This window comes from Dama dama, chromosome 2 (assembly GCF_033118175.1).
Source record: "Dama dama isolate Ldn47 chromosome 2, ASM3311817v1, whole genome shotgun sequence".
NCBI lineage: Eukaryota > Metazoa > Chordata > Mammalia > Artiodactyla > Cervidae > Dama > Dama dama.
In genome coordinates, this window is record NC_083682.1 from 10,418,897 (window position 1) to 10,442,419 (window position 23,523).

A 23,523-nucleotide genomic window follows, 5' to 3' on the forward strand; every position below is an offset into this window, starting at 1 on the left:
CACTTTGGCTGGGATAAAAGAATAAAGAACAAAAAACTCAGTAGCACCAAACAGGGTTTAACACACAAAATAGGGCCAGGTTTCTCCTTTCAAATGCAAAATTTTATATTAAAATAAATCTATAAATCATAGTTGTTTTTCCTCCTGATTCAATCCTTCCCCTTCTTCTACCAGGAGCCCCAGAACCCTAAAGAACATGTGCATTACTGACTAGATATACAAACCAGCTGCCCCTTCCAAACTGGAATCTGATTACAGATGGACTGGCCTAGCTCAGGGCTGCCCTTGGTGACAGGAAGCAATATCTACGCTCAGGGAAAACGGATACTGAGGATGCCACCAGTCAAAAAGTCGAATGCTGTGTGCTGGGTTCAGGATGACTCGCACACCCTGTTCACCGAGCAGTTTCTGACCACCACGGACAGGATAATCTTGGAACACCAGTCTCACTTGATGATGCTGCATTATCCGTGCTCACATTGATAGTAAACAGGGTAAATATCATTCCCATGACAATTGGAATAAAGATGAAATTGAGGGTGGTGACCTGCAGTAGGCAGCAGTCCTGGTCTGGGTTGTTATGAACATCTTTGTACTGAATGGGAGGCGGCAATCTTCCCATACCCTTACTCTTTAATCTTGGGGATTGTTTTTTGAACTTGCAGTTGAATTCCCACATTGGTTCCTGTCTGTTCCCAATAATCTTTCTGCATCAGAAAAGTAAGCATTTGGAATTCTTTAATGTGCTAGAAGTACTTTCTGGAATGGCTGGATTCTCGGAGATTCGAGCAGCAGATGGCTCATACATATGGTACAGAGATCGGATCACACATGCCTGAAGACAGAGCAGCTTCTTCACTGACTCTGGCCACAGGTGCAAAGGCAGAGAGGTATCCAGTGTGTAGTGTCTTTGGTACAACCTCATCCAAAAGGCAGCAGTGCAAGTGACAGTCCAAGCATTCTTACAAATCAGGGGAAAATTCACAATGTCCTCAGGACAGATATAGGAGGCCAGCAATAGCCCAATATCCATGGGATACTCTTCTCCTCCAGTCCATCCAGGTCTTCTCTGTGCCTCTTTTCTTTTTTCTGGAGATAGTTCTCTCACGGATGCTTTCCTCCTGGGCACCAGTCTCCCCACTGCTGTCGATGATGTCACAGGGCTCACCAGCCCCAGAAAGAGCCTCCACTGCAGGAACCTGGGAGGCTTGCTACTGAACAGCATTGGCGACAGCTTTCTTGACACTTCCAGACCTCACGACGGCCGGATCCGAGTTGGCATAATCCACCACGGTCACTCTGCCTGAGCAGGCATCTTGGGCCCGGAATTTGAGTCGCTTCCCTCTCTTGGGCATGGCGACCGTGTTGGGGTGAGACTGGGTTAAAGGGCCAGGACCCCAGGCCATGTTTCAGGCCAGAGAGCGGGATCTGTCAGCCTAGGGCCAACTCTGGCCGGCTCCGCTGCCATCCCACTCCCAAATATTGAGCTTTAAGCCAGTTTTTTCACTCTTCTCTTTCATCTTCATCAAGAGGCTCTTTAGTTCTTCTTTACTTTCTGCCATAAGGATGGTGTCATCTGCCTATCTGAGGTTATTGATATTTCTCCTGGAAATCTTGATTCCAGCTTGTGCTTCATCCAGCCTGGCATTTTGCATGATGTACTCTGCATAGAAGTTAAATAAACAGGGTGATGATATACAGCCTTGATGTACTCCTTTCCCAATTTTGAACCAGTACATTGTTCCATGTCTGGTTCTAACTGTTGCTTCTTGTCCTGCATTCTGGTTTCACAGGAGGCAGGTACGGTGCTCTGGTATTTCCATATCTTGAAGAACATTCCACACTTTGCTGTGATCCATACAAAGGCTTTAGTGTAGTCAGTGAAGCAGAAGTAGATGTTTTCTTACCAACTGAGCCACAAGGGAAGCCCCGAAGTAGATGTTTTTCTGGAATTTTCTTGCTTTTTTTGTGATCCAAAGGATGTTGGCAATTTGATCTCTGGTTCCTCTGCCTTTTCTAAATCCAGCTGGAACATCTGGAAGTTCTCAGTTCACATACTATTGAAGCCTTGTTTGGAGAATTTTGAGCATTACTTTGCTAGAGTGTGAGATGAGTGTGATTATGCAGTAGTTTGAACATTCTTTGACACTGCCTTTCTTTGGGATTGGAATGAAAACTGACCTTTCCCAGTTCCCTGACCAGTGACCTTGGGAGTACCTATTTGTTTGCTCTGTCTGCAGCTTTGCATTTCAAGCCACAGGAAAAGGCCCAGATCTCCATAGTTGCTTCGGCAGAATCAAGCACCACTGGCCTTGTCGAGACCATCAGCAGGTACCTTGGAAGCAGGAGCATGTGAGGTGGGGCCAGAGGCAGCCCAGCCAAGCCCTGGTTGTTGGCTCTGAAAGATCAGTTCAGGAAGCATCTGTGTCTAGAGGGTTTTGACACCGAATCTTTCCAAGATCAAGGACAGCCTGTTCATCTAGGAAACTCCGACAACTGAAGATAGTCATTCTTCCTGCCCCTTCCCCACCACCCTAGCATGAGTGGAAAATGCTTTTTGAGAGAGGAAGTCTTTTCCTTTTGGGTGAGTTGGAGTGGTCTCCAGGAGTTGCTGGAGAAGAAGCAATAGAAAGATCTTAGAGTTGGGGAGTTTGAAGACCTGGGTCCTAACCCTCACTGGATGACCCTGAAACAAGTCAATCTCTGGGGCTTATCTTTTATATGTATATAAATTATATATATAAACTTATATATTATATATAATAAATTATATGTGTAAATCTTATATATAAAATTATATGCATATAACATTATAGATATAATATTATATATATTTATATAAAATATATTATGTTATATATAATATATGTATATAATTATATATATGTTAGACTTACCTGGCAGCTCAGATGGTAAAGCATCTGCCTACAATGTGGGAGACTCAAGTTCAATCCCTGGGTTGGGAAGATCCTCTGGAGAAGGAAATGGCAACCCACTCCAGTACTCTTGCCTGGAAAATCCAGTGGATGGAGGGGCATGGTAGTCTACAGTCCTTAGGGTCACAAAGAGTTGGACACTACTGAGCAACTTCATTTCATATATATATATTATAATATATAATAACTATTATATATTATACTATACATTACATTACATTATTATATAAAATATTATTATATATAATATATTATATTGTATATAATAAATTATATGATACAATTATATATTATTATATTATATATTTATATATAATATTCATTTATTTATTTAGGCTGTGCTGGGTCTTAGTTGTGACCTGCATCTTATGGAATGCAGAATCTAGTTCCCCGACCAGGGTTAGACACCAAGCCTCCGGCACTGCAGTGGGTAAGCGGAGTCTTAGCCACTGGACCACTGGGGAAGTCCTTCTGGAGTTTATCTTGTAAAGTGAGGAGGAAGCCTGTTGGCCTGGCTGACCCACAAGTGATTGTAAAAATCAGGTGGGAATCAAAGGAAGAATGTTGCACAGTGTGAAGCCCACTCCAGACGGCTGGGAACACAATGCCCTCCACGCCGGCTTTTTGACAGTCACCTTCTCTCCACCCCTGCCTGGCTCCTCTGCCAGTCCTCCTGGGCCTTAGCTTCTGCTGGCCCACCACACAGAGCATTGGGCGCACTGGGGAAATAGGGACGGGGCGGAGCAGGACCACCAAACCTAATATGTACAACAGAGCTTGAGCTTTCCTCTAGCTCCGCTCCTTCTTTTTAAAATTTATTTATTTATTTTATTTTTTGGTTGTGGGGGGTCTTCCTGCACGTGGGCTTTCTCTAACTGGGGCAAGCAGGGGCTACCCTCGCTTGTGGTGTGTGGGCTTCTCATTGTAGTGTGTTGTAGAGCACAGACTCTAGGTGCCTGGGCCTCAGCAGTTGCCGTTTGCAGACTCTAGAGCACAGGCTCAATATTTGTGGTGCACCACTTAGTTGCTCCTTGGCATGTGGGATCTTCCCGGACCAGGGATCGAACCCGTGTCCCTTGTATTGCAAGGCTGATTCTTAACTGCTGGACCACCAGGGAAGCCCCAGGTCTGCTGCTTCCGTATCTTCTCTAATTCCATCGGGCAGCCACAAGAACCAGGACATTGTGTTAGCAGATTCTGAGGTCATAGCCCACTTTTCCCTCCGTGGGAGTAGCAGGAAGTGAGCTAAGCAGAGTCATCGATTTTCAGAGGACTCCCCAAGATGAGGAGTTTGCAAGGAAGGAACCCTGCAAGATGTGGTTTCAATCCCTGGGTCGGGAAGATCCCTTGGAGAAGGAAATGGCAACCCACTCCAGTATTCTTGCCTGGGAAATCCCATGGACAGAGGAGTCTGGAGGGTTATAGTCCATGGGATCTTAAAGAGTCAGACATGACTTAGCAACAAAGCAACAACAACAGAATATATAAAATCTTGTGCAGTCATCACCTCCATCTAATTCCAAAACATTTTCATCATCTCAAAAGGAAACCCCATACCCACTAAGCAGTCACTCCCTGGTCCCCTTCCTTTCAGTGCCTGGCAACCACCATCCTGCTTTCTGTGTCTGTGAATTTTCCTTTCTGGCCATTTCATATGAACAGAATCACACAATATGTGCCCATCGGGGTCTGGCTTCTTTTACTCAGCATGATGCTATCGAGGTTTATCAGTCTGGCAGCGTGTGTCAGGGCTCCATTCCTTTATATGGCTGAACACTAGCTCATTGTGTGGATATCCTACATCCTGTCCTCCATTCATGGACATTTGAGCTGTTTCCATGTTTTGCTGCTCTGAATATTCACAGACAAGTATTTGTTTGAATACCTATTCTCAGTTTTGGGGAGCATATACCTAGGACTGAATTACTGGGTCATATGGGAATTCTGGGCTTCCCTGGTGGTTCAGACAGTAAAGAATCTTCCTGCAATGCACAAGACCCAGGTTTGATCCCTGGGTCGGGAAGATCACTTGGAAGAGGGAATGGCAACCCACTCCAATATTATTGCTTGGAGGATTCCATGGACAGAGGAGCCTGGTAGGCTACAGTCCACGGGGTCAGAAAGAGTTGGACATGATTGAGCAGCTAACACTGTACTATAACCCTATGGGAATTCTATGTTTAACTTTTTTTTTTTCATTTTATTGAAATATAGTTGATTTACAATGTTTTGTTAGTTTCAGGTGTATAGCAAAGTGATTCAGTCACACACACACACATATTCTTTTTCAGATTCATTTCCATTATAAGTTATTAAAGAAGAGAAGTGAAAGGCAAAGGATAAAATGAAAGATATATTCATCTGAATGCAGAGTTCCAAAGAATATTAAGGAGAGATAAGAAAGCCTTCCTCATTGATCAATGCAAAAAAATTGAAAACAATAGAATGGGAAAGACTAGAGATCCCTTCAAGAAAATTAGAGATACCAAGGGAACATTTCATGCAAAGGTGGGCTCAGTAAAGGACAGAAATGGTATGGACCTAACAGAAACAGGAGATATTAAGAAAAGGTGGCAAGAATACACAGAAAAACTGTGCAAAAAAGATCTTAAAAAAAAAAAGATCTTAATGACCTACATAACCACAATGGTGTGACCACTTACCTAGAGCCAGACATCCTGGAGTGCGAAGTCAAGTGGGCCTTAGGAAGCATTACTACGAACAAAGCAAGCGGAAGTGATGGAATTCCAGCTGAGCTATTTCAAATCTTAAAAGATGATGCTGTTAAAGTGCTGCACTCACTCAACATGCCAGCAAATGTGGAAAACTCACCAGTGGCCACAGGACTGGAAAAGGTCAGTTTTCATTCCAATCCCAAAGAAAGGCAATGCCAAAGAATATTCAAACTACCTCACAATTATACTCATTTCACACGCTAGCAAAGTAATGCTCAAAATTCTCCAAGCTAGGCTTCAGCAATATGTGAACCAAGATCTTCCAGATGTTCCAGCTGGATTTAGAAAAGGCAGAGGAACCAGAGATCAAATTGCCAACATCGAAGGTCAACAAAGGTCACTGGGGTCCAGCAGAGCAAAACAGAGGGCAGCAAAATCATGCCGAAGAAAGAGACAGTCTTTGACCTGAGATACCCCAGGCTCATCTTAGATCCCTTCAATGAACCCTGCATCTGAGCCTTTGGCCCTGCCCTCAGCTGGCACAGAAAATGCCAACCTGGAAAGAGCACCACAGGTCCCCACTGTTTGTTTGTCCGAATGTTACCGAAGTCTGCCTTGTGGCACAAGAGGGGCCAGGGGAGAGGTCAGGAGTTCATTTGGTAAGAGGCTCCAGGTCCCACAGATATAGGGTCTGCCTCCCTTCAGCTGTGGGGCACAGAGCCTCTGGGGAAGAATGTTCACCCTCCCCCACAACCCTGTCTTGTGCTGGCCCTCAATCAGACTTGAGTTCAGTGAGGGGGTCTCCGGCACCACACCCGGGCACTAATTTGCTATGTGACCTCAAGCAAGCCTTTTATTTTCCAACCTCTAGATCCTTATCTGAGCAACGAGTTCTCCAAGATTTCTGCCATCCTCCTGGTCAACATTTCAGGGCAGCGAGCACTGGGCCATCTGCCAGGCTTGGATACCTGGGAAGTATGTCAGCATCCCACATCCTGGGGGAATGTGGTATCCATGCCCGGGCACTCACACCTCTGCCTTTTCCTGCGGGACCACCATGGTAGTGGAGCAGACATGTTACCGATGGCCCAGAGGACCCAAACCAGGTAGACTTGGCCAGTGTTGTCTGGGCATCTGGCCTGAAGGCCTGGGCTACCACCCCAATACACCAAGGTCTCCTCCAGAGGCTTTATGATTAGCACAGGCAGGGGGTCTATAGCCCCTGGGTTCACACGCAGGGGCAGCTGGCCAACAGACACCTTCACAACATTGTCCCATCAAAATTCCATGAGAGGTTTTACTGTATCTATTTTGATCACGTGAAGCAATAGCGATGAAAAGTGTGAACTAAGTGATGTGAGATCGCACAGCTAGTGCTTGGCAGCCCTGCATCTAAGGCTTAGCTCTTCATCTCCCGTCAGTGCTCCTGATCTATGCTGGTGACCAACAACACCTGTACTTGCACCCCGGCCAGACTGGCTGCGCTGAGAATCAAGAGCTTGCTTCCGCAGATGTTGATTCAAGAGCACAAGAGTCTGGGGGCCTGGGTTTAATCTCTGGTTGAGGTGCTAAGATTCCACAGGCGGTGTGGCGCAGCCAAAAAAAAAAAAGAGGTGGAACTTGGAAAAAAGGGGACTGCAGTGGGGTCCTGGCGCCAGCATCCCATGTTCCTGACTACATTTCTTAACCTCTGAGTGTCTGAGTTTTCATCTACAACTAAATATAATAATAAACACTTGTGGAATCGGTGACCCAAAAGGAACATGCTTCCCTGCGCTGATTCCTAACCTCTCTGATCCCACCTGGGCTCCGGGCTGCCCCAGGCCTCCTGGGCTCAGGCTGTGCTGCAGCCATCAGCTCTCTGCCTGGGAAGGGGGGTGACAATGATGCCCCAAAGGGAGGGACTTTCCTGGCTGGGCAGCTCTCAGCCAGCGCCACTGGACTGATCATCCCTTCACTCTGACCATAAACAACTGCTGAGGCCTAATAAAATATTTTTTGTTTACAGAGCCGGGTTAACGCTTTCTGACAAGCAAAGATTAGGCAATTCTCTAAGTCACTCCCGGTGGTACACCAGAGTGGGTCCTCTTAACTCACTGTACTCAGCATCAAACTGCGGTTCCTGGGGGAAGTGTCACCAAGAAGCCACTGGCAGGGCTGGGGCTTATTGATTTCCACCCGCTCCGGCTGCTTTTTTTCTTTTTTTCTTCCAGCTGCTTTTGTTTGCAGAGGGGTCGTGTTTCCGCTGGGAGACTGTGCAGCCCTGGGGGCCGTCAAGCCGATGACTGTAAGAAAAACGGTCTTTAAACCATTTCCAGTCTGATTCCACTGATGCTATGGTGGGTCTGTTGCATAAAGTGCTCCCTAGGCTTCCGGTGCAGCAGAAAGAAGGTGGCATCCCAGACGGAGCCCGAGGGCTACGAGGGCTACAGGGCACCGAGCCAGGCAAGCATCTCCCCTCCTCACTCCGTGGGACCGCTGCCCCCTACCTCCTGGCTCTGATTTGCTGGCGGTGGTGGCACCATGAGCCGAGTGCCTCAGGAATCCCACTGTCACCCTTGCTGCTGATTTGTCCCTTGGCTTCCTGCTCATCAGGGCTGAGTCCCAAAAACTCAAAGTCCTTCTAGAGGTCGCAAGAGACCCTGACGTGAGCCGAGCGAGCCTGTCCGCAACTCGGCCGATGTGAACTTCGCTTACATTAAATCACTCATTAAGCTGTGGGGCCAGGACCAGATAAACAGCCAGGGAGGTCAGTGAAAGGCCAAACTTGGAAAGCGCCACATAGCCTTGCTCCAGGCTGTGGGAATTGGGCAAGATGACCTCTCCCCAGTCCTGGGGTTCTTTAGGTCATTCTCTGACTGTCGCGCTTTCCAGAGAGAAATGACCTTGTCAGGCACACGTGCTTTTCACCATGTCACAAATATTGTTACAGTGACTTCTGGGGCCTCAGCATTCAGGGCCAGGACAAATCCCCACAAAGCCTTCCCTTAAGAGAAAAATCATGAGCCAGCAAATCCATTCCAAGACGGAATACACAAGAGACACGAGCGCAGACGCCCGTGAGAAAAACACAAGAACGATCAGGGCAGCTTTACAGCTTTACTCACAGGAGCCCAAGCTGGAAGCACACCGGAGATCCAGCAACAGTGGAAAAGATGAAGAAATTGTGCTGTAATCACACAACAAGTTGCATACATGTGTGCCCAGGTGCTTCAGTAGTGTCCAACTCTTTTCGACCCTAGGACTGTAGCCCACCAGGCCCTTCTGTCCATGGGATTCTCCAGGCAAGAACACTGGCATGCGTTGCCATGCCCTTTCCAGGGGATCTTCCTGACCTAGGGATTGAACCCACGTCACCTGCATTGCAGGTGGATTCTTTACCCCTGAGCCACCAGGGGAGGCCACAGCAGGCTACTACTGAGCAATTGAAAAGAACCAGCTCCTGTTACTTGCAGGAACTTCAGGGGGCCTCACAGGTATATTATGACTCAAAAAAGGCAGACATGAAATACCACATTCTGTGTGATTCCATCTTAGATGAAGTTCAAGAACAGGAAAAACTAATAACCGGTGATACAGGTCAGAACAGTGATTGCCTTTGGGTAGAGATATTGCTTGCAAAGGGGCTCAGGGAAATTCCAGGGTGTTGGGAAAGCTCCTTTGTCTGTGTGGTAGTTACAGAAGTGTGTATATGTATATGTGTGTGAATTATTCAAGTTGTATACCTAAGATTTGTGCATTGTACATGAAAAGATGCTCAGCATTGCTAGTTGTTGTTGTTCAGTTACTAAGTTGGGTCTGAGTCTTTGCGATCCCACGCACTACAGCCCATGAGGCTTCCCAGTTCTTCACTATCTCCCGGAGTTTGCTCAAACTCATGTCCACTGAGTCCATGATGCTATCTAACCATCTCATCCTCTGCCACCCTCTTCTCCTCCTGCCTTCAGTCTTTCCCAGCATCAAGGTCTTCTCCAATGAGTTGGCTCTTCACATCAGGTGGCCAAAGTATTGGAGCTTCAGCTTCAGCATCAGTCCTTCCAGTGAATATTCAGAGTTGATTTCCTTTTAGGATTGACTGGTTTGATCTCCTTGAAGACCAAGGAACTCTCAAGAGTCTTCTCCAACACCACAGTTCGAAAGCATCCAACTTTTATATCCATCCATACATGACTACTGGAAAAGCCATACCTTTGACTCTGCTTTTTAATATGCTGTCTAGTTTTGTCATAGCTTTCATTCCCAGGAGCAAGTGTCTTTTAATTTTGTGGCTGCAGTCACCATCTGCAGTGATTTTGGAGCCCCCAAAGTAGAATCTGTCACTACTTCCATTTTTTCCCATCTATTTGCCATGAAATGATTGAAGAGGATGCTATGATCTTATTGATAGTTTTTTTAATGCTGAATTTTAAGCCAACTTTTTCACTCTTCTCTTTCACCCTCATCAAGAATCTCTTAAGTTCCTCTTCACTTTCTTCCATTAGGGTGGTATCATGTACCTATCTTAGATTGTTGATATTTCTCCTGGCAATCTTGAGTCCAGCTTGTGATTCATCTAGTCTAGCATTTCACATGATATACTCTGCACATAAGGGCTTCCCTGGTGGCTCAGTCAGTAAAGAATCTGCCTGCAATGCAGGAGATTCAGGTTCGATCTCTGATTGGGAAGGTCCCCTGGAGAAGAGCATGACAACCCACTCCAGTATTCTTGTGCAGAGAATTCCATGGACAGAGGAGCCTGATGGGCTACAGTCCATGGGGTCACAAAGGGTTAGACATGACAGAACTGACTGAGCACCCATGCATGCACTCTGCACATAAGTTAAATAAGCAGGGTGTCAATACACAGCCTTGTTGTACTCCTTTTCCAATTTTGAACCAGTTTGTTGTTCTATGGATGTTTTTAACTATTGATTCTTGACCTGCATACAAGTTTCTCAGGAGACTGGTAACGTGGTCTGGTATTCCCATCTCTTTAAGGATTTTCCACAGTTTGTTGTGATCCACACAGTAAAGGCTTTAGTGTAGTCAGTGCAGCCAAAGTATGTTTTCTGGACTTCCCTTGCTTTCTCCATGATCCAATGAATGTTGGCAATTTGATCTCTGGTTCTTCTACCTTTTCTAAATCCAGCTTGTACATCTGGAAGTACACTGTTCACGTCCTGCTGAGGCTAGCTTGAAGGATTTTGAGCATTACCTTACTAGCATTTGAAATTAGCACAATTGTGTGATAGTTGGAACATTCTTTGGCATTGCCCTTCTTTATGATTGGAATGAAAACTGACCTTTTCCAGTTCTGTGGCCGTTGTTGCATTTTCCAAATTTGCCGACATATTGAGGGCAGCACTTAAACAGCATCATCTTTTAGGATTTGAAATAGCTCAGCTGTTAAATGCAGCGAGGAGCCTGGCAGGCTACTGTCTATGGGGTCACAAAGAGTCAGACATGACTGAGCAACTAACACTGTCTATCGCTACACTATAAATGCAATAAATCTTATCTCACAGGAATATGAAGATACAATCAGACATATACAATAAAAACAAAAAACACTTGACCATCTGTGAATATACACAATATAAGGGACTTATGATTATTGCTGTTTCTACCTTTTTGTATAAGTAGTGCTGGGCTTTGGTGCTCCTGCCCCTGTTTGTCTCTTTGGCTGTCAGGACTGATGAGGAATAGTGTGACCATTTCCTATGCACCAAACACTATGTTAAATTCTTTATACCCATTAATCTTCAGAGTAATCCTACAAGGACTAATAAAGACATCAAGACTCAGAGAGATTAAGTAGCTTGCCCAAGGTCCCAAGTTTATAAGCAGAGTTAGAATATGTCTGCTTCTGTAGTCCAAGTGCTTTCCACCAAATTGCACTCCTTGGCTAGAGTAGTGTCTAAATGGTAAAACCTAAAACCATTCAGTCATTCATTTATGCAACAACTGTTGAGTGCCTACTCATGCCATGCTCAATAGGAACAAGGCAGCCAAAGTCAGCAGATGGAGCAGTCCTCCTGGAAGAGCTACTCTGGGGACCTTGGTTTGCTGTCAAGTTTACTGAGTTCAAGTGCAAGTTCAGAGTGTCATAGTTTTTAGAGCTGGGAGGATCTCATTGTATCACCAAGATGACTAAGGCTCAGCAGGGCTGAAGAGTTTGACCAAGACTGTGTGGCAAACTAGTGGCAAAAGAAAGATTGGAAGCTCAAGTTCTGACTCGAAGGTCACAGCTCTTTCATCGGTGATCTAGTTATGGACAGCAAGCAAGACAGATTCACGTGGCAAGACCTCATCTGACATGACAAAACATACATGTATGTTTGAGCAGGAGGCTGATGGGGTCTCAGAGCTCCAAAGGGTCTCAGAGCCTGGATCCTGAAGTTTCCTCCTGCCTCATCCTTGGCCACATCTGTGTTCTCTCCTCTCACCTTGCAAAGTTCCAGGGTTCAGAATCTCCAATCTTCTGGGACTTACAAGCTTTGGCAGGCTAGTCTCCAGTCACCACCCCTACACTCAGCCTTTGGTTTGCCAGGCAGCTCTCATGCCTGTGATCAAACGTGGGGTGACCTACGGGAGGAAATGTACCGAGAAGTAGATGTGCCCTTACTGTTCCCATTTTACAGTTGGAAGAATTAACTCAGTGAAGCTAAGTGATTCATGTAACTTGGATTTGACATTTAGGTCTATTTACAAAGTGCAAATTCCTTCCAAACTAGCAATTGATTAACCCTTTGAATGCTCAGTTAAAAAAATAGAGTGATAAATATCATATAGTATCACTTATATGCGGAACCTAAAATATGACACAAAATAAGTTATACACAAAATAGAAACAGATTGGACTTCCTTGGTGCAGTGGATAAGAATCCACCTGCCAACACAGGGGACACAGGTTTGATCCCTGGTCTAGGAAGAGTTCACGTGCCGCAGAGCAACTGAGCCCCTGCACAACTAGAGTCCTTGAGCCACAACTATTGAGCCTATATGCTGCAACTTTTGAAGTCCACACACCCTAAAGCTCGCATGCTGGAACTACTGAGCCCATGTGCTGCAGCTATTGAAGACCATGCATCTACAGCCTGTGCTCCATGACAAAAGAAGCCACCACAATGAGAAACCCATGCACTGAAACTAGAGAGTAGCCATTGCTCTGTGCAACTAGAGAAAGCCCATGCACAGCAACAAAAGACCCAGTGGAACCAAAAATCAATTAATAATTAAAAATAAAACAGATTCACAGACATAGAGAATAGACTTGTGGTTGCCATGGGGGAGGGTGGTTGGTGGGAGAGGTTTGGATTGGGAAAAGAGTATCAAAAAGAGTATGAAAAAGAATGTGTATGTATAGTGTATGGATATATATACATATATACATACATACATGTATATATAAATGAATCACTTTGCTGTACAGTAGAAATTAACACATCATAAATCAACTGTACTTCAATAAAATAAATTAAAAAATATTTGTGCATTTTACTGTATGTGTGTTACACCTCAATTTTAAAAAATAAATGGCTAGATATATTCAAAATTTGTCCTATGAGATATATACTCTGACTCTCTTTCCTACCAGTGGAAGCACCACAGAAGTTCTTGTTCTATTTGTCAACTGGATTCTGAGTTGGCCGGTTCCATAAATGATTCTTCAGAGAATTTTCTCTGAAGCAGGTGATGCTCTGACAAAAGCTACTCTTCCTCTTGCCTTCAGTCCCTTTAACCTCTGTCTGCCGGTATAAAGTTATCAAGGAAAAAAGAAGGGAAAGATGGAGCCTGAGACAAGGGAAGGCTCCATGAAGGGAAGATTTGAGCAGGGATATGGCAGGAAAAAGTTCTGGGAGGATGTCTGCTACACTGGTAACTCTAGAATCACAAGGAGATCATTTCAGATTTTACTCTACATATTTCTACAATAGGGGCTTCCCAAGTGGCTCAGTGGTAAACAATCTGCCTGCCAATGCAGGAGATGAAGGAGACTTGGGTTTGATCCCTGGGTTGGAAGATCCCCAGGAGGAGGAAATGGCAACCACTCCAGTATTCTTGCCTGGGAAATCCCATGAACAGAGGAGCCTGGAGATGGGATCACAAAGAGTAGGACATGACTGAGTGACGGAGAATGCACCCTATTTCTACAATGGCTGAAGTTTTAAAATGAACATGAATTATCTCTGCATTTAAAAGTAATAATAGTACATAACCACATAACTTTCTCAGTTGACCAATAATGAAGGTGCAGGTGTTTTGCCCAAGATGACACCACTGCCCCACAGCAGGCCAGGACTGGTCATCAGGCCCTCACTTGTGTCTCACTCTTTGGAACTTGTTTTGTACAGGACCTGGCCTGGAATCACAGTTGAATGCTCTTGGTTGCTAAGGACTTCATTTGTTTTTCTTACTCAGATTTTCTTGGGGGAAGGCCAGTGCATCTTGCAGGATACATAATATATTAATCAGCTTGGACTGCCATAACAAAATACCATAGACAGTGTGGCTTATACAGCAGAAATGTGTTTTCTCACAGTTCTGGAGATGGGAGGTCTGGGGTCGGGGTGCTACATGATGGGTTTCTGGTGAGAGATCTCTTCCTGGCTTGCAGACAGGGCCACCTCCTTGCCGTGTGCCTACAAGGCATTTCCTTAGTATGTGTGCATGGAGAGAGGGAAAGCAAGCTTTCAGGTGTCTCTTCTGAAAAGGGCACAATTCTCATCAGACCAGGGCCCCACCAATTGGCCCAATTACCTCCCCAAAGCCCCATCTCCAAATACTATAACAATGGGGGTTGGGGCTTCAACATATGAATTTAGGGAGGTGGGGGACACAGATATTCAGTCTATAACACATAATTATTTCTCATTGATGCATACTGTGATTTTGAATCCCTTTTCCATCTTGAACTTTTTATTGGCTGTTTTAATTTAATCAACAAATATTTATAGGGCACTTACTGTGTTCTGAGCTCTTGAACAAAAAAGACCAAGATCCCTGCCCTCGTGAATTCTCTTTAACAAGCAAGTGTCTTATGCCTCCTCTGTCCTCTTTGGTTCTTCTTCTCTTGTTTGACTCTACTTTTGTTGCAGAGAAGAAGCCAATTCTGATTCCATGTTGGAAATGATTTCTTTCACTTGCTTTTTGTTGCTTTTGTTATTATAAATAGGGTTTCCCTGATAGCTCAGTTGGTAAAGAATCTGCCTGCAATGCAGGAGACCCTGGTTCAATTCCTGGGTTGGGAAGATCCACTGGAGAAGGGGTAGGCTACCCACTCTTGGGCAGCTTCCCTTGTGGCTCTGCTGGTAAAGAATCTGCCTGCAATGTGGGAGACCTGGATTCGATCTATGGGTTGGGAAGATCCCCTGGAGAAGAGAAAGGCTACCCGCTCCAGTATTCTGGCCTGGAGAATTCCATAAACTGTATAGTCCATGGGGTCGCAAAGAGTAGGATGTGACTGTGGGACGTTCACTTTCATTATAATCACACATAGTAGCCTGCCTCAGAGGACCCTGCTGCACTGCCCGACTGTAAACGAAAGTGCCATTGTTCGGCTCATAGAGATATATTCTGACCCTGCCCACCTGTACATAGCTACAACAAAAAGAAGAGATTAACACACCCCTTCCAAAGGCCAGCCTTTTCCTTTAGAAATGTTTTGGAAGACTGAAGACCCTTTCACTTTACTTCCCCACTGCCTCTCCCTCTCTCTTCTGCCCTTTGATTTTAATTCCTCATTGCTTCTCTCTCTCTGACTCTATAAAAGAACCTGGCATCCAGACTCTGACAAGATGGTTACTCTGAAGCATTAGTATGCCATCTTCTCAGTCACCCAGCTTTCCGAGTAAAGTCATATTCCTTGCCTCAACACCTCTCTCTGATTCATTAGCCTGTCCTGTGGTGAGCAGAGCAAGCTTGAACTCAGTAACACTTTCACTGTCTTGTTGATCTCATCCAGTCTCATGACTTCAGATAACATCTTTAGTGCAAAGACTTTTACCTTTGTGTTTCCAGCCCTAGGTATCTCTCCCAGCTCCAGACTCATTGAGTCACCTGCCTACCCAGCATCACTTGGTTGTCTTATCTGTAGTGGATGCTGTGAGATGCAGCCTGTATTTTCCCCCTTCATGTTCCAGGCAGTCATTTCCCCAGCTAAGTCCTTCCTCAGGAGCTGAAGGAAGCTGTTTCACCCAAGGTTAGGCCCTCTCTTTGGGGCAGCGTGAATCTAGTGACTGGTTGAGGCCATAAGACAGAGGTCCAGACCTCTTGCTTCAACTTAAGTCAACTCTGAGGAGTTCTACCAGTTCTAGTACATAGTATGCAACTGTCATGCGAGTGTATGCTCCTCGGTTCTTTGTCTCGTCACAACAAAAATTTGGAGTGACGGACATTAAAGCCCCCTCGGTGGGTCACAGCTCTTGGAGGACAGACCATGTTATAGCTCTTAAATAAATCAGTGTAACAGCTCTATTTATTTAGATAATAGCAGGAAAATCCATCTTCGAAGCATGAGGGCACGTTGATCCAAAGATGTGAAGAGAAGAGCGCCCCATTGCGCGCGCGCGCGAGAGAGAGCGAACGAGAAGAGGGCTTTGGCTCCTTTTTTTATATGTTTCTCTGTCCCTGGGCCTGTCTTCTGTAAATTGGGCCAGCCAGAAGTGTTGTTTGTTTTACCTGAGGTTCTCACTCCGGTCCTTGGACCTTCCTTTGTCCTATTTTCACCGGCTTTCCCTTCCAGGTCTTTTAGCCACCGCCATTCTGGACTCCTTTTCCCTATTCTAACTACCTGACATTCCCCCCTCAAGAGATGGGAGGCCCAATTCTTTGGGAGTAGGGGCGTTGAGGTCTCTCTGGCTACTTCCTGCTGAACTGGGACGGCGAGCGGCATTGGGCCTCCCCCTCTTGCTGGTCTCAGGCCTCAGAGTCCTTATAGCGGTGTCCATCTAAGGGTGAGTGATATTTTCCGTGGTCAGCTGTAGTTCTATATCTTTGTTGAACTGGCGCTGCATGTCGTAGCTTGACCTGGGCAGAGACAAGACAGGTTAGACAGTTGACAGTACATGGAGCAATCATCAGCAGCGTCAGTATGGCGTAACAAGGACTAGTAGGAGAATTAGCCAATTTCAAATTCACATCACCAGGATGGCTCAAGTCTCTCCTTGTTCAGAGATCAGAAGATCTATCTCCTGTCTGTTTTGGAGTATTATTTCTGCCAAGCTGTGTTGGCTCTTCAGAGTTGTCTTGAGAAATCTTATCCCCAGACACCAGATTTTGGGGTTGTTTATAAGAATGGCACTCATTTGTAGTTTTGAATATGTATCTGAGATCTCCCAGGGGCTCACAGGTGTATTGAGTGTCCTCTTCTGTTTTCTTCCACAGCTTGACTCGTGAGTAGTGAATCCAGGAGTCATGCCCTGGCACCTTGACCGCTGTGGGAGTAGAAAGTATTACAGGGTAGGGGCCCTTCCATGTGGGCTGGAGTTGAGCCTTTGGGGACCCATCTTTCCAGACTTTAATTAGGACTCGAGTCCCTGGAGCATATAGTGGCGAGTCCTTAGAGTCTTTTGGGTCCTGGTTCATACCCCACAAGCGTATATCCTGTTGGAATTGCCCAATGGCCATGGTATAAGACTGGAGGGTCTGAACCTCTGGATCTAGGAAGAGGTCATTGACATAAACAAAAGATCTTCTATCGTGATTGCAATAGCTGCAAGATTTTGAAGGCAGGGGGGCCAGCCTTGGGCAGTTGGATCAAGTCTCTTGGATAAGTAAGCTACAGGCTGGGGCTCAGATCCCAACCTTTGAGTTAACACTCCCAAGGCTATTCCCTCTCTTTCATGGACATGAAGTTGGAATGCTTCTTTTGGATCTGGCAACCTCAAGGCAGGTGCCTGAGTTAAGGCCTGTTTTAGTGTAGCCTCTGCCTCCTTTTGAGGAGTTCCCCACATCAGTGGGATTGAATCATCTCGTCCTTTTAAGCTTTTATATAAGGGCTGGGCAATTAGACCATAGTTGGGTTTCCAGATTCTACAATACCCTGTTAGCCCCAGGAAAGCTCGCAGTTGTTTTCGAGTCGTGGGGGAGGGCAACTGGAGAATTCTTTGTACCCGATCAGAGGACAGCCTCCTGGACCCATGTGTAATCTGAACTCCCAGGTAAGTGACCTTTGTCTCGACCATCTGTGCCTTAGCACGGGAGACTTTATATCCCCTTTCTTCCAAAAAGTTTAGATCCTGAATTGCATGTTGTTGGGCACTTTTCTCATCTTTAGAGCAGATTAGTAGGTCATCTACATATTGTAATATTTTCCCATTAGGTCCCAGGTCCAGACCTAGGAGTCCCGGCTAAGGGCCTGTCCAAACAAGTGGGGGCTGTCTCTGAACCCCTGAGGTAATACTGTCCAAGTCATCTGTTGGTGTTTTTCTCCTGGGGCCTCCCACTCAAAGGCAAAAAGATATTGGGATCCTTTAGCTAGTGGTATGCAAAAAAATGCATCTTTGAGATCCAAGACTGTAAACCACTTGGCACTGGGTGGGATTTCTCCCAAGATTACATAGGGATTGGGTACTGTGGGATGGAGGGGGACTACAGCCTCATTTATGATCCGGAGATCTTGAACCATTCACCAGGTTCCATCCTTTTTCTTTACTGAGAGGATTGGGGTGTTACATGGCGAACTGGTGGGGACCAATAACCCACAAGCAAGGAATTTATTTATTAAAGGCTGTAGTCCCTCCCAAGCCTCTCTTTTGAGAGGATATTGTTTCTGGATAGGAAACTGAGTGGGATCTTGGAGGACAATGATGACCTGTTCAGCTTGGTGGGCTCATCCAGGAGTCCCCTGGTCTCACACCTGGGGCTTAATTTTGTCCTCCCATAGTTTTTGGTCCCTCTCTATTGGAGAAGGTGTAATGGGTTCTTCAGTAGTAACCAGAAGCTGTAGGGCCCTAGGGGCTGAAAAGCTTCCCATCACAAGGGTGGTCCCCAGTTTAATGAGTATTTCTCTTCCCATTAAGGGAGGAGGACACTCAGGGACCACCAGAAACTGGTGGGAGAATGTCTGTCCATCCCAGCAACAAAGAAGTGCTTGGGTGAATCTTCTAGTAGTTTCTTTTCCTGTACACCCAAAATGGTACAGGTTTGGGAGGAGAAGGCTCCAGAGTAGGAGATCAAGACAGAGTAGGTAGCCCCTGTGTCAACCAAGAAATTCTCGGACCTACCTGCCACATCCAGGTGCACCCTTGCCTCCAGCCCCGTGATGGTTATCTGTGACAGGTGGGCTGGCTCCTTTTGAACCATCGTGAAGGAAGGCTTGGCACTTGACCTTGAGGCTCTTGTGTCCTGAGGGCAGAGTGCCGCCCAGTGTCCCAGTTGATGGCATTTGTGGCAAGCTGTTCTAGGAGACTTGTCAGGTTAGGACACTCTTTGGCCCAATGCTCTGTCTGTCTACAGATTAGGCATTTGTCTCATGCCTTGTCATTCAGGGACTCGGGGTGTGCCGTAGGGCTTCCCTGGAGGGCGGCCAGCATCTGGGAATGCCTTGTCTGTCTCCTTCTCTCCCTCTCCTGGGCCTTGGCCTCCTTCTCCTGTTCTCTGTTATAAAATGTTTTGGTGGCTTTCTGGATCATCTCATCTAAAGAGGCAGCAGAGTCCTGCTGCTGTAGCTGTTGTAACTTAATTCTGATATCTGATGCACATTGGGACAGGAATTTGTCCTTTAAAGTCACCTGTCCCTCGTAAGAGTCTAAGTCCAAATTGGTAATTTTTTGGAGGGCCTCTTTTAGCCTTTCCAGAAAGGTAATGGGGTTCTCATTGTACTCTTGAGTTATTGTTGAGACCCGGGCATAGCTGATTACTTTTTTCTGGGCTGCTTTCAGTCCTGTCTTTATACAGATTAGAAAATGATCCCTTTCCCAGATGTGCTCAGGGTCATTATAATTCCATTTAGGATTGGAGGAGGGGACTGCAGTTTCCCCTGCTGGGTATCTATCACTTGACATGTGAAGCCCTGTTGCATACATCCGGGCTTCCTTTAAGACCCTAGTATGTTCAGGGTCAGATGAAGTTTGACTAAATATGACCATGATGTCCTTCCATGTCAAGTCAAAGGCCAAGCTAATATGTTGGAACATATCTATGTATTTGCCTGAGTCATCTGTATAGCTTCCCAGGTCTTGTTTGATCTGTCTTAGTTCTAAGAGGGAGAAGGCTTTATGGACTCGGGTTGGTCCGAATTCTCCTCCAGTTTCAACTAAGGGACATACTCGAGTTGGCTTTTGTGGAGGGGTGCTTCCGGATATGGGGGCATGCTTGGATACAAGGAAGAAGCACCAGGCAACTCAGGAGCTGCGGGAGGTGAGCCTTCACAGGGGGGTTCCTTCTCTTGGTTGCCTGTGCCTAACACCATTTGCCTAGTGGGCTCACTTTTAGGGCGTACAACAATCCCTTACTTAAGACAGAGTTCCTTCATATCTCTCAGTCTGAAGAAAATTTGGACATAGGGGATCTCTGTCCATTTCCCTTGTCTTTTGCAGAATAATTCTAATTGCAAGATTGTATTGTAATTTAAAGTCCCATCCTCGGGCCAGTGTTCTTCGTCCCCCAGTGGATACCGTGGCCATGCAGTGGCACAAAAGAATTTTAAACGACTCCTCCTCAGAGTTAGAGGATCGAACAGCTTCCAGTTGTCAAGGATGCATCTCAAGGGTGTCTGTCGGGGAGTGGACTGGTTATTTCCCATCTGAAAAACAGTCATGTTAGGGAGGAAAAGGAAAAGAAAAAACTAATAGGCTTTTTGAAGCTTATCCTACCCAGTACTGTGGCAACCTGAGAGCCAGGCGTCCCCGGGCCAGGATGCAGATCTCTAGGCAGGCTAAGGCGTGACAGCCTCCTAGAGATCGAATCCCCGGGCAGGTCGAGGCGTGACGGCCTCCTGGGACTCTTGGGACTAGAGGATCCCCGAAAGGCTGAGGCGTGACAACCTTTCGAGAACCAGATCCCTAGACAGGTCAAGGCGTGATGACCTCCTGGGACCCCCGGGCTGGAGTTTGGGCGTCCCCAAGGTCTCCAGCGTGACCAGTGCTGGGTAGAATTAAGGGTTTGTAACTCAATGCTAGTTTGTCCACTGTGGATGGGAATAGATGCCATGATGTAAGCTCATCCTACCTAGTACTGTCACAACCTGAGAGCCAGGCATCCCCGGGTCAGGATGCAGATCTCCAGGCAGGCTGAGGCGTGACAGCCTCCTAGAGATCAAATCCCCCGGGCAGGTCGAGGCGTGATGGCCTCCCGAGAATTGGGCCCCTGGGCAAGTCAAGGCGTGACGACCTCCTGGGACCCTTGGGACTAGAGGATCCCCGAAAGGCTGAGGCGTGACAACCTTTCAAGGACCAGATCGCTAGGCAGATCAAGACGTGATGACCTCCTGGGACCTCCGGACTGGAGTTTGGGCGTCCCCAAGGTCTCCAGTGTGACCAATGCTAGGTAGGACTAAGGTTGGATATTATACAGTTCTTCCCTCCCAAGGCCAGCTATTTTCTGGTTATCCCTCTAGTAGATTGTAGAGGCAACATTGTGGGCCCGGATGGGGCTGAGGAAAGGAGCATGAAACAGGAAGGAAGGGGGGCAGAGCACAACCTTTGAAAGAATGACATAGCACCAGGGCATAACGTAAACCAGTTAAAGTCAATTGGGTCCAAGATGACAAGTCAAATTGAGCAAACCTTAATCTCCAATCTCTAAACCAGAAGACACACCCAGAGGTGGCAGAACAGCTCTCAGCCACTGTCAACAGAGGGAGGAGTGGGTGGTTCCCCAAAGGCTGGGAAGATCTTCCCACTCATTAGCATATGAATTAACCCCGACCTCCCAAACTTAGGCCGCATTCCATGACCTGAGCTCTTGCCCTCAGCAATGGCCCACACCCTGAAGATTGTGCTTCTCTCTGAACCCTAACAAATCCACCTCCCACTTATTGCTTTGTCTCTCACTGAATTTTTGCAATAAGACCTCAGAGCCTGAGCCAGGCCTCCTGGGTTTTGGAGTGCCGGGAGAAAGAGCTGAAGGAAAAGAGGAAAAAGCAGTGGGAAAAACGTGCCAAGGAATCCCCTTCATAGCCTGCTGGAAAATTTGCTAGATATCTGACCAGGGCTCACAGTTTTCATTGGCCTGATTTTTGGCACAAAGAGTAAAGACAGAAGAACCCCCACCGGCTTGGGTAACCGCTACTGGGGCTCAGCAGATAGCGCCTTTGGGACATACTGAAGAGTAGCCTCTCCAGAGTCCCTCAATTGCGCCCATGGCCGCCTGCCTGTTCGCGGGGGGCTCAAGGAAACGAGAAACGAGAGATTGTAAAGGAATTAAGATTTTGTTAGGCATGTCCCTCCAGCCATAGGAGCGAGGACCTCCTACCTTAACCGGAGGTCTTCTGGAATCTGAGGCTAAGCTGCGTGAGCTTTCTGCTGAGTTCAGTTTTTGCTGCCCCGGTTTCCAGCACGACGGGCCTTCCCGTGCGCTGGGTTTTCTTCACGTTCCGCTTCTACCTCGGGAGCTTCGCTGGGTTGGGCTCCTGCTGCGCTTGGCCTCTTCCGCGTGGAGGTTGTTTTTGTGAGGCTGCCAGGGCTAACACCATGACAGGCGGCCCGGACCTAAGTTTAGATTTCCCCCGAAATGGTAAGATTCCCTACCCCCATCAGGCCACCTGGAGCCAGCCAATCAATATGCGCCCAGTAAGAAAAAGGGAACCTATCAGGGGAAAGCTGAAAAGCCCGAGAATGCCCAAGTTTGAAAAAAGCCCGCGAAGGTTTGAGCCAATAAGATTACTTTGCAAACATGTAACCAATCCGCTTAAGCCAGCTACCAACTGCTTATGCTCACCCTATAAATTTGTGTAACAGCTTGGGCTCAGCGCTCTCTGACCCCACACCACTGCGTTGGACGCGGCAGGAGCCCTGACTCGAGTCAGCAATAAACTTCCCTTTTTTTGCGAGTTGCATTGTCTTGGAAGCCTTCTCTCTTCCCGCTCAGGGATTCGGACATTGGGCATAACAGTTTTAGCCAGGTTTTATCCGAGTCACGGCACCATAGATGTCGGGCGAGTGTATGCTCCTCGGTTCTTTGTCCCGTCACAACAAAAATTTGGAGTGACAGACATTGAAGCCCCCACGGCGGGTCACAGCTCTTCGAGGACAGACCGTGTTATAGCTCTTAAATAAATCAGTGTTACAGCTCAGTGTTACAGCTCTATTTATTTAGATAATAGCAGGAAAATCCATCTTCACAACCATTAATAATACTGACTGAATACTTTTCTATCCTTTCTAGAAGGAGGACTGGAAATTGTTTCCATTCACCAGAACTGGACAGTAGTGTTAGGTAGTTAGTATAGGGAAAAGGAGTCCAAAATGACAGTGGCTAAAAGACAAGGAAGGGAAAAGCCCGCGAAAATAGAACAGAGGAAGGTCAAAAGAAGGTCCAAGGACCAGAGTGAGGACTTCAAGTAGAACAGCGCTCCTGCCTAAGCCCAATTTGCAGGGGAAAGAAAAAAACATATAAAAAGAGGAGCCAAAGGGTTTTCTCTCTCTCTGTCCCACGTGTGTGTACTCTCTCTCTCTCTCTCTCTCTCTCTCCCGCACGATGGGGCACTCTTCTCTTCGCGTCTTTGTATCCATGTGCCCTCACGCCTCCAAGATGGATTTTCCTGCTATTATCTACAATAAATAGAGCTGTGACACTGAACTGTAACACTGATTTATTTAAGAGCTATAACATGGTCTGTCCAAGACCTGAGAGCTGTGACCCGCCGAGGGGGCTTTAATGTCCGTCACCCCAAATCTTTGTTGTGACGAGACAAAGAACCGAGGAGCATCCTCTCACCTGACATCTCTGGTGCCATGACTCAGGTTTAACCTGGCTGAAACAACCTCCAC

The 23,523-nt window shown here is 46.5% G+C and overlaps 1 pseudogene; it reads right to left on the reverse strand.

Annotated features, from left to right (window-relative positions):
• Nucleotides 1-394: 394 nt before the first annotated feature.
• On the reverse strand, nucleotides 395-1,406 carry LOC133066130 (transmembrane protein 183-like; annotated as a pseudogene).
• Between the last annotated feature and the right edge of the window lie 22,117 nt (nucleotides 1,407-23,523).